General features: G+C 53.9%; 1 protein-coding gene across 1 annotated transcript in view; it reads left to right on the top strand.

The window, feature by feature from the left end:
- AGPAT3 (1-acylglycerol-3-phosphate O-acyltransferase 3) overlaps positions 1-9,072 on the top strand; it is a 110,104-nt gene that overhangs the window by 33,794 nt on the left and 67,238 nt on the right. Inside the window, exon 2 of the mRNA XM_017538540.2 lies at positions 401-463. The gene's annotated coding sequence lies outside the window, so the exon portion shown is untranslated. The remainder of the gene's footprint in view (positions 1-400; positions 464-9,072) is intronic.

Raw genomic sequence — 9,072 nt, 5'->3', positions numbered from 1 at the left:
AGCGGGAGCGCACGGGAGGCTGGCGTAGCTGTTGCAGGAATTGCGGCATCCGGAGGGCGTGAGCTGGCCCCCCTGTTCTGAGAGCCTGCAGCGGGCTGGGTGGCTTTCCCCTGTCCTTCCTGGGGTGTGGCCTCTGGCGGCTCGGGGACTGTTCATTATGAGCCATCTGCTGGGCCTCCTGGCCAGGCAGTGGGAAGCAGTGTGCCAGCAATGCCCTGAATAGCCTTGACCCTGATGTGTAAGTTGCAGAGTGTTTGGTTGTTCGGGAAAGGATGCTAATGTGTGCCTGTCAGTTTCCCTGACAGGCAGCCTTTCGGGTCATAAAGTGGCTGCATGTGTTTGGTCACGCGCCTTTCCAGTCCTGCACAAGCACGTTGATATGTGTGCCTTTCACTTTCAGGCTGGTCCAACTGGAAGCCCTGAGGACAGCTGCTCCCGCTGGCTCTGCTGACCTTGTGCCTTGGTGAGTGGCAGCAAGGCTGCCCGACGCAGGGCGCCGTGTGTGTGTGTGTGTGTGTGTGTGTGTGTGTGTGTGTGTGTGTGTGTGTCTGTCCAGTGTCGGGGTCAGTGTTGGCCCTTGATGCCTTGTTGATTACTTTTTCTTAAAGCGGAATATATTTTAAGCTTTGTTATGGCCAACAGAATATTTATTATAATCTCTTCTCATTTGTCCAAAACCCAGACGATAAAGTTCAGGTGACTTTGTTCTCTTCCTGTGAGGGATGAGCTGAGCTCAGAGGGGCTGAGCTATAAATGCCGCTGGACTGAGGTGCCTACCAGGGCACAGAGGGCATGGGGGTCACCTCACAGGGCTGCCCTGGCTCTGTTTGCAGTCCAGGGCAGACATGGGGCCTGGGGTCAGCTGCACGGTCCCCGTGGGGAGCTGTCCGGCTGAGGCTGTTCAGTCACCGGGTGGGCCCAGGGATGGGCAGCTCCTCCATGCTCCTGGGGGGCAGTGCTCTGTTCTGACTCCTTTTCCACTGTGGAAAACGGGCTTGCTGCCCTGTTCCTGGGGGCCGCTCTCCTCCGAAGCCCTAGGTTTGGCTGACACACAGAGTTGCCCGGCTATTCAGTCACCAGGTGGTGGGCCCAGGGATAGGGCAGCTCCTCCCTGCTCCCATGGCCGGTCCTTGTAGGGTTCCTGCCCACTGCTCCCATGGGTCCCATGCCTGTTCCCAGGCCTGCTGCTGTGGCTGATCAGGCTGCAGGTCCCTTCCAGGTGGGCCTGGATCCTGAGTCCTTCTCCTGCTGTGGTTGCTTTGGACCTGGGAGGTGTCTCTCCTCCAGATGCTGTCAGTGGAGAGCAAATCCCATCCCTGGTGTTCCGAGGCTCCCAGGTGAAACTCGCAGGCCCCGCTCTTGGGAGGCAGGCTAAGCCTCCTGTGTCATCATCACACACAGGGGGTGTTGAAAGCTACCATTTAATAAACACAAACATGAGCAGGTAAACGTGAGCAGGGCTGAAGTGACCAACACCAAGCTCGGGCTTTTGAAGGTGCAGTCACGGCTGACCTCAGACAGCGTCGCTGACCATGTGGGCTGGGTGCTGAATGCTTCCTTCGTTTTCAAATTAAAGTGACTATGTTTAGCGTCTCTTTTTTTGTTTGTTTGTTTGAGATGGAGTCTCATTCTGTCACCCAGGCTGGAGTGCAGTGGCACGATCTCGGCTCACCGCAACCTCTGCCTCCAGGGTTCAAGCGATTCTCCTGCCTCAGCCTCCTGAGTAGCTGGGACTATAGGCACACACCACCATGCCCAGCTAATTTTTATATTTTTAGAGGAGATGGGATTTCGCCTTGCTGGTGGGGATGGTCTCGATCTCTTGACCTCGTGATCTGTCCCCCCTTGGCCCCCAAAAGTGCTGGGATTACAGGCGTGAGCCACTGCACCCGAGTATTTATTAAGACTACTTATTTGACACAAACTCATCGTTTTTGATGGCAGGGAGGGGACCACTACACACTAGGGTCTGTTGGGGGGAAATAGGGGAGGGACAGTGGGGGGTGGAGAGTTGGGGAGATCGCATAGGGAGAAATGCCAAATATAGGTGATGGGGAGGAAGGCAGCAAATCACACTGCCACGTGTGTACCTATGCAACAATCTTGCATGTTCTTCACATGTACCCCAAAACCTAAAATGCAATAAAAAAAAGACTACTTATTTGAGTGGATAGACACAGAGGCCGCCCCCAGCTGACTGGCACTTGGAGCTCGCCTCTCCAACATTCTGAATTCACACGTTTACTTGCTGCTTTTGCTCATTGTTGATTTAATACTTTGCCTGTGGCTTAAACTGTTAAATTTTTGCAACTTGCCATTCTGTGACAAAGAAACTTGACTTATCTTGTATCCCGTGGCTGAGCTCCCGCATCCCCATTCTTCCATGTTTCCTTTGGCCATTGTTGGGCTGTACTCCGGGCTGAGAGGTGGGCATGGGCTTCTGCAGTGACCACGGCCCAGCAAGGGCTGGGGGGGGGTGGGGACTTCGGATCTGTGAAGTGCAGTGTGTGGTGCCCGGGGGAGGTTTTTCTTTTAGGGGAGAAACTGACCAAGGTGTGCCAGGCATCAGCAGACCTCTCCCAGTAAGAGGACATTTCAAGAAGATAAGGATGGACATCAGCTTGATTTCCGTTGTCCCCTTTCTGGGGACAGGGACATCACGGTTCTGTAACAACTGAGGTCTGGGAAAAAAGAATGGGAAGAAGGGCAGGTTGGACACGTCGTGTCTTTGGGGTCTAGTAAGCTGCAGAACAACCTGAATCAGATTTACAACCAAGCTTTCAGCACGAGTAACAACACTCACAAAACCGGGTGACCATCAGTTATGGTATACCACGTGGCACTTTTGGGAGGCAGGAAAGATTGCAAAACTCAATAAACGAGCCCCCCACCCAGGCTGGTGGCATTAATAATGAAATCTATAGTGAAACATTTGCTTGCGACTTGCACCAGCACCCCTCAAAAGGTGTCCAGTATCTAATAAACACCTGAACAGGCATGCAACCTAGTTGGCTATCAGAGAAAGGAACTTTTAAAACCAGAAATGTTGTATCACTACACAGTCAGTGGATTGGCTAAAACCAACGAGGCAGATGGGACCCACGCTGCTGAGGAGGTGGGAGGCGGCGTGATGGGGGGCTCATTCCTTGTGGCAGCTGTGACTTGACCTCTTCCTGTTGGAAAACTCTTGGACCATAACTTCTAAACTGGAGCAAACCCATGGCTTGTGACCCAGCAGCTCCCCTCTGGGGCGTGAACCCATAGCCAGGCCTGAGAGCGTCGTGGGAGCTGTGTTCATCAGGCCCGTGTGCCCTGAGGAGGTGGACTCTGGGTGGACACGCTGCCGTGTATCTGCCCAGGGAGCAGCATGGGATGAGGTGCGTGGAGACAGCCCCCTCCGCCTGGGCAAGCTTACACCTGTATGCTGGGTGGAAGCAGCGCAGTGGGTCAGCACGTGTGCAAGGCTCATGTGTGTGCAGCTCAGAGGCAGGCAGACCTGGGGGGCGGGGGAGCAGGAGGCAAAGGAGGCCCAGGGGCTGTTTTTTTCTTTCTTTCTTTCTCTCTCCCTTTCTTCCTCTCTCATCCTCCCTCCCCTCCCCTCCCTCCCTCCCTCCCTCCCTCTCTTCCTTCCTTCCTCAAGGCCATGCTCTGTCTCCCAGGCTGGACCTCAGTGGCATGATCTCAGCTCACTTCAGCCTTCAACTCTCCTGGGCTCAAGTGGTCCTCCCACCTCAGCCTCCCAGTAGCTGGGACCACAGGCATGTGCCACCACACCCGGTTAATTTTTTTTTATTTTTTGTAGAGACAGGGTTTTGCCATGTTGCCCAGGCTGGTCTTGAACTCCTGGGCTCAAGCGATCCACCTGCCTTGGCCTCTGAAAATGGTGGGATTCATTTCTTGGTCTGGGTGCTGGTCCAGCCGCTCACTGAAGATGTGTGCCCTTCTCTGTATCTGTTACACTCTACCAAAAAGTTTCCCATAAACCTCACCATGGAAGTGTCACAAGAGCTTACATTTTCAGTTTTGTCTGACTCCCTCTGTGAAAATACGAGCTTCTACAAAACAGCAGACTTAAAAAGCAACAACACCCAAACCCGAAAACCCAGCAGACCAATACCATGCTAAAGCGCCACGTTTGTCACTTCCCCTGCCTGGGTGTTCGCACACTCGCTCTGTCACACGGCTCCCTGTGCTGGAGACCTGGGGACAGAACAGTTTCCATCCACGTAGGAGCGTGCCCCCGTAACTGCAGAGCACAGGCACGGCTGTCTTGGGAGGAGGGCGCTGGCTCAGGCACCCTGGGGGCGCTTTTGCGTTCTGTGTGCTGGAAGACCTCAATGCTTCAGAGCCTAAATTATATGGGAAAAATGCGTTTGTGTCCCAAAGCTGGAGTGATTTCCAAGGTGTGTATGAGGCACTTGGCAAGCTTCACTTGTGCCCTAAAGCACAAGGTACCAGGGCTTGAAGTGAATTTGGTGACATCTAGAGCTGGCAACTTTGTTGGGGCTGGTCACCCCCGGCCCTGAGGACTGCGGGGAAGGAAGGGCTGTCCTGAGTGCAATACCAGCCGTGTTCACACACAGCCACCTGCTAGCCTGACCTGTGCGTCCAGCCCCGCCCCTCTCCATCACAGAGGAGGTGTCCCAGCAGGGAGTGTGCAGGCTGGGAGGTTATGGAGCCCACTGTGTATGACTCGCTGCATGATTCATAACGCAGCTTTTGCTTTCCTGGGCCTTGGTGACTGGTCTGTGAAATGGGCAGGAGCCCAGCTCTTGGGTAGACAGAAGGTAAGGGTGTGGGGTTGGGGGAGTGGGGCAGGTGCCCGTGGGGCAGCACCAGGAGGACGAGAGGGGACCTATGGCCTCCAGCTTCGGGTTCAGGACTGTGGAGCATCCGCAGCTCTTAAAGCCATTGGGTTCTTTAGGAAAAGGCTAATTGCAGAGGACACTGGCTGGCGAGGGCGAGATCAAAGCCCGTGCCGTGTCAGCATGGTGGCCTGCCAGCTCCAGGCTGCAGAAGTCCTTCGTTTCCTTCCCTCCCTGTGTTGTTTACATTTTTTGGATGAGGATTCAGGCTTAGGCTCAGCTCACACGGTCCCGATGCCCCTGCTGTGCTCCGAGGTTGGCCTGAGTCTTCTGCTCCCAGGTCCTCCAGTGCGTCCATCACAGCCAGCCCTGCCCTGGAGAGAGAGGCCAGTGGGAAGGACCCGAGAGCAGCCGGGCCTCAGCTCAGTGGGACTTCGTTCTTTCGTTTTAGTTTTTATTTGCTGTTTTTTCTTTGTATAACAAACGTTGCCTGATAAGGAACTTCTTCCAACTTCAGGAAAGGCTCCTCCCAGGCCTGGGTGCTTCGAGGGCCCCACTGGCCGATCCTCTGACATCGCTTGGGGTGGCTTCCTCAGAAGCCACAGGCCCCTTTGTCCGCGTCCCCATCATGGCGGGCGTGGACCACTCACTTTCCAGACACGTTTTAAGAGGATTTTAAAGTGTTCTTGAGTCTTTCTTGGGTAACGAAAGGGATCGGGACAGTGCCTTCCCGTCATATTCGTCCCAGGTCTCGTCCCTCCTCGCTCTGCCCTCCTTGCAACAGAGCCTGGCTCCCAGGCCTGCAGGCTGGCTTTAGATCTCCGAGGAGCCACTGGATGGGGCTTTGTTCTCAGCTTCAGGGGGAGCCGTGAGGGAGCCCTGGGCTCCCATCCTGAGCATTATTCACCTTCCTGCAGGGTCTACCTGAATGCTAACCCTGGGGTGGGGGCGGGGAGGGGGGCCCAGGGCTTATCGTGGAGACGGTGGGGTTGAGGAGTAAGCCCCCAGGTCCGTGCTTCGTACCCCCAGGGCACCCTGGGCTGGGAGTGTAGGAGACTCAGGACACGTCCCGGAGAAGTGAGGCCGGTGTGTGGTGTGAACACCCAGAGCGTGACCTGTGGCTGGGATCCCCCAGTTCATGCATTCTCGAGCGAGGGGAGCCTGCAGGGTGTGACTCACACCCACCTCTGGGACATGGAGAACAGAGGCGGATGGAGACGGCCCCCCTCTGCATTCCTGGGATCTTTCTGGGGAATGCCTGTTTGGCCCTGATGGCAGCTGAGGGTTTGTGCCAGGCTGGTCCTGTGCCCATGAGAGGGTGCTAAGCTGCAGAGATTGGTGGCCGATGCCCTGAGGAAGTGGAGTGGAGCACAGGTGTCTCCCAGCAGCTGTGGCCGCTCGTACTGCCAGCAGTGGTCTCGGGTCCTAACACTGTGAGGTGAAGGACGGGTGGAGGGGAGGGCCGGCCTTCCCCCTGGAAGCAAGAGGAAGCCAGCGTGCCGTATGCCCATGGGGACTGCAGGTGGTGGAATTATCTTTGGCTCTGATGTGTGATGTATACGAGGGGAGAGCAAAGGGTTCAGACTTTGATCTGCTGAGCTGTGTCTTGTGAAGTCAGGTATCCTGCAAGGGAAGCTTTTTTCTTAGGAGAAACAAATCTCATCAGTGTTCAAGACAAGACTGTGCTATTCCAACCACCACAGAGACAGAGGGTTGGAGGTTAATGTGCATACAAGTTTTCCATTTGATGTTTACATCTTCATTACAAAAGTAATACATGCTTATGAAAATTAAACACAGAGCCAAATCTAATAAATAATTAAAATTGCATTCTTTACTCCATCCCAAATCTCACTCTTTTTCCTGGAGAGAACCACTATAAGTGCTTTGTGGCTTATCCTTCTAGAGTTCATAAAAAATACACATAAGAACATACACACACACAGAGTTTCCAAAAATGTATTGACATGTCATGACATCTCTCTGCGTAACCTGATTTTGACTTGTTTTGGGAAACTTTCACCACACATAGATCTACATCATTTAAAGAAGGCCTTCCTTTTTTTATGCATGTTCTAAGGAGATGCGTATGGACACACACACATGTGCATGATAAGAACTCTGTGTGACGGCGTCAGAGCACAGTTGATTATCAGTCTACCGGAACCAGAGTGTGCTTTCAAGACTGGAAATGTGTACCTGTGGTTTGGAAACTGTCCTAGAACTGCGCTCTTGTCTCGTATATCCTGGGGCTGGGCGGGGTCAGACGCGGCCTGTCCTGTCCAGCGCAGTGAGGCCTGTCTGGGAAGGGTGCGACGCTGGCCCTCGAAGCTCCCTGGCCTCCGGTCGGCCCCGCCTGGCCCAGATGCCGCCTCGCTGGAAGGCGGATTTTGCCTCCTGCCTACTGCTTCTGTCTTTGTCTGGTGCTGTTCCTGAGTTCAAAAGGTGGCGAGGAGGCCCTGGGTGCTCCATGGCCGGGGCTGCAGACTCCTTTTCCACTGTGGAGTCGCTGTGCTCTCGAGCGTCCTGCCCGGGGTCCTCCTGTTGGAACACAGGTAAAGATTCTGAGCATGCACATTTCTGCATGTTGTATTCACCGGGTTGCCTGCTTTCACTAGCTGGCAGCTCCCCTGAAGTCCTCTGAAGTGCAGGGCAGCAGAGAGCAGGCCAGTGGCCTTCTTCTGACCGTGCCTGGCCACGAGGCTGCTGTGTCTTTTCTCAGACACTGCCTGCCTGGTACCCCCTTACCTCTTGGTGAATGGAATTCAAAGCAAAGCTGCCCCTGGAGCTGCCGGGTCGGGCCCTAGCACGTCTTGCCGCGTTGGTCTGGCTTTATGTCGGGGGTCCTGGTGGACCTCCATGGACTCACGGGCTTGGTGGCACAGGGAGCCTGGAGGTATCTTAGTCCTCACAGGCTCGGCTTGGGCATTGCCCCAAGTGTCCTCCTCGTCACTTCCATGTGAATTGGAATCAGGAGGCATGTCCACGGCAACCCACAGGCCTGAGCTGGAGGGGACCACTGCACGTCTTCAGCCCAGCCCGCCAGAGTGGCAGAGGGCAATGCCGGGGCCACGGGGCAAGCCTGGCTTGCAAGCAAAAGGTGGGGCTCGTGTGAGCCACGTCTCCTTCCTAGTGTGGCCTTGCCTCCCTTCCTCGCCCCTCCCAGTGAGGATGAATTTCTCCTGAGGAAGCTACTGGCCACGGGGCAGACCTGGCGAGGATGGCAGCCCGCCCCCATGGGTGCCAGGGGTGCTCTGGCTACGGCCAGGAACTTGTGGATTTTCTGTGCAGATGATCGTGTCACGTACAAATGATGAAAACTTGCTCTGTTCTTTCTAATCTTTATTTCTCTCTTTTACCCGCCCCATGCCAGTGGCTGCAGGAAGTGTCCTGAGGAGCAGGGCCTCATGCTGACTTCTTTCTTAATCAGTGGTACGTGGCCGTGGACTTCAGCACCTGCCTTTCCTGAGACTAAATGCAGCAATCCTGTCGCTTCTCTCCTTCTATCACTTTTTGTCAATAGTCCCGTTAATTGGTTTTCTATAGTAAATTAGTTCTTGTGTCCTGGGATAAACCAAATATGGTCATGATTTGGTAAAGTCCTAGCTGGAGTCAGTTTGGAATTGTATATTTATTGTGACTATTCCATTAGTGTGTGAGCGTGAGGCTGGCCTTTCACTAAAGGGAACTCTGCCTGTCCCTGATGTATACTGTGGTACCTCTAGTATTTGCCCAGCGAGTGAAATGCTCACTGTGGCCTGTGAATGAACACCTCACCGGAATAGTAGTGAGTGTGTCCCCTTTGGGGAGACACACAATGAGAACGTATAATATTTTGCACTGGCCCCTGCTTTACTGAGTGATTTTACTGGAAAGCAGGGTTGAATTTTATTGTGTTGCCTGTCAAGGCTTCTTGTTAAAAAATCAGATGAATTTTGTTAGTCAGTTTCCTCGCAGCAAACCATCCTTGCATTCGTGAAACAGATCCACTTGGTCATCATGTATGTGTTGACTTTTTAATATGCTGCTAGCTCTGTTTGCTAAATTTTAAAGAAACTTTTGCCTTCATAGTCATATGAAAAGCAGTGGTTCTCAAACTTATGGGCTCTTTACATTCTTAAAAATTGTTGGGCCGGGCGCGGTGGCCCACGCCTGTAATCCCAGCACTTTGGGAGGCCGAGGCGGGTGGATCACGAAGTCAAGAGATCGAGACCATCCTGGTCAACATGGTGAAACCCCGTCTCTATTAAAAATACAAAAAATTAGC

Source organism: Cebus imitator, unplaced genomic scaffold, assembly GCF_001604975.1.
Source record: "Cebus imitator isolate Cc_AM_T3 unplaced genomic scaffold, Cebus_imitator-1.0 Scaffold112, whole genome shotgun sequence".
Lineage (NCBI taxonomy): Eukaryota > Metazoa > Chordata > Mammalia > Primates > Cebidae > Cebus > Cebus imitator.
The sequence above is the reverse complement of the archived record's forward strand: the minus strand, read 5'-3'. Positions and strand labels throughout refer to the sequence as shown.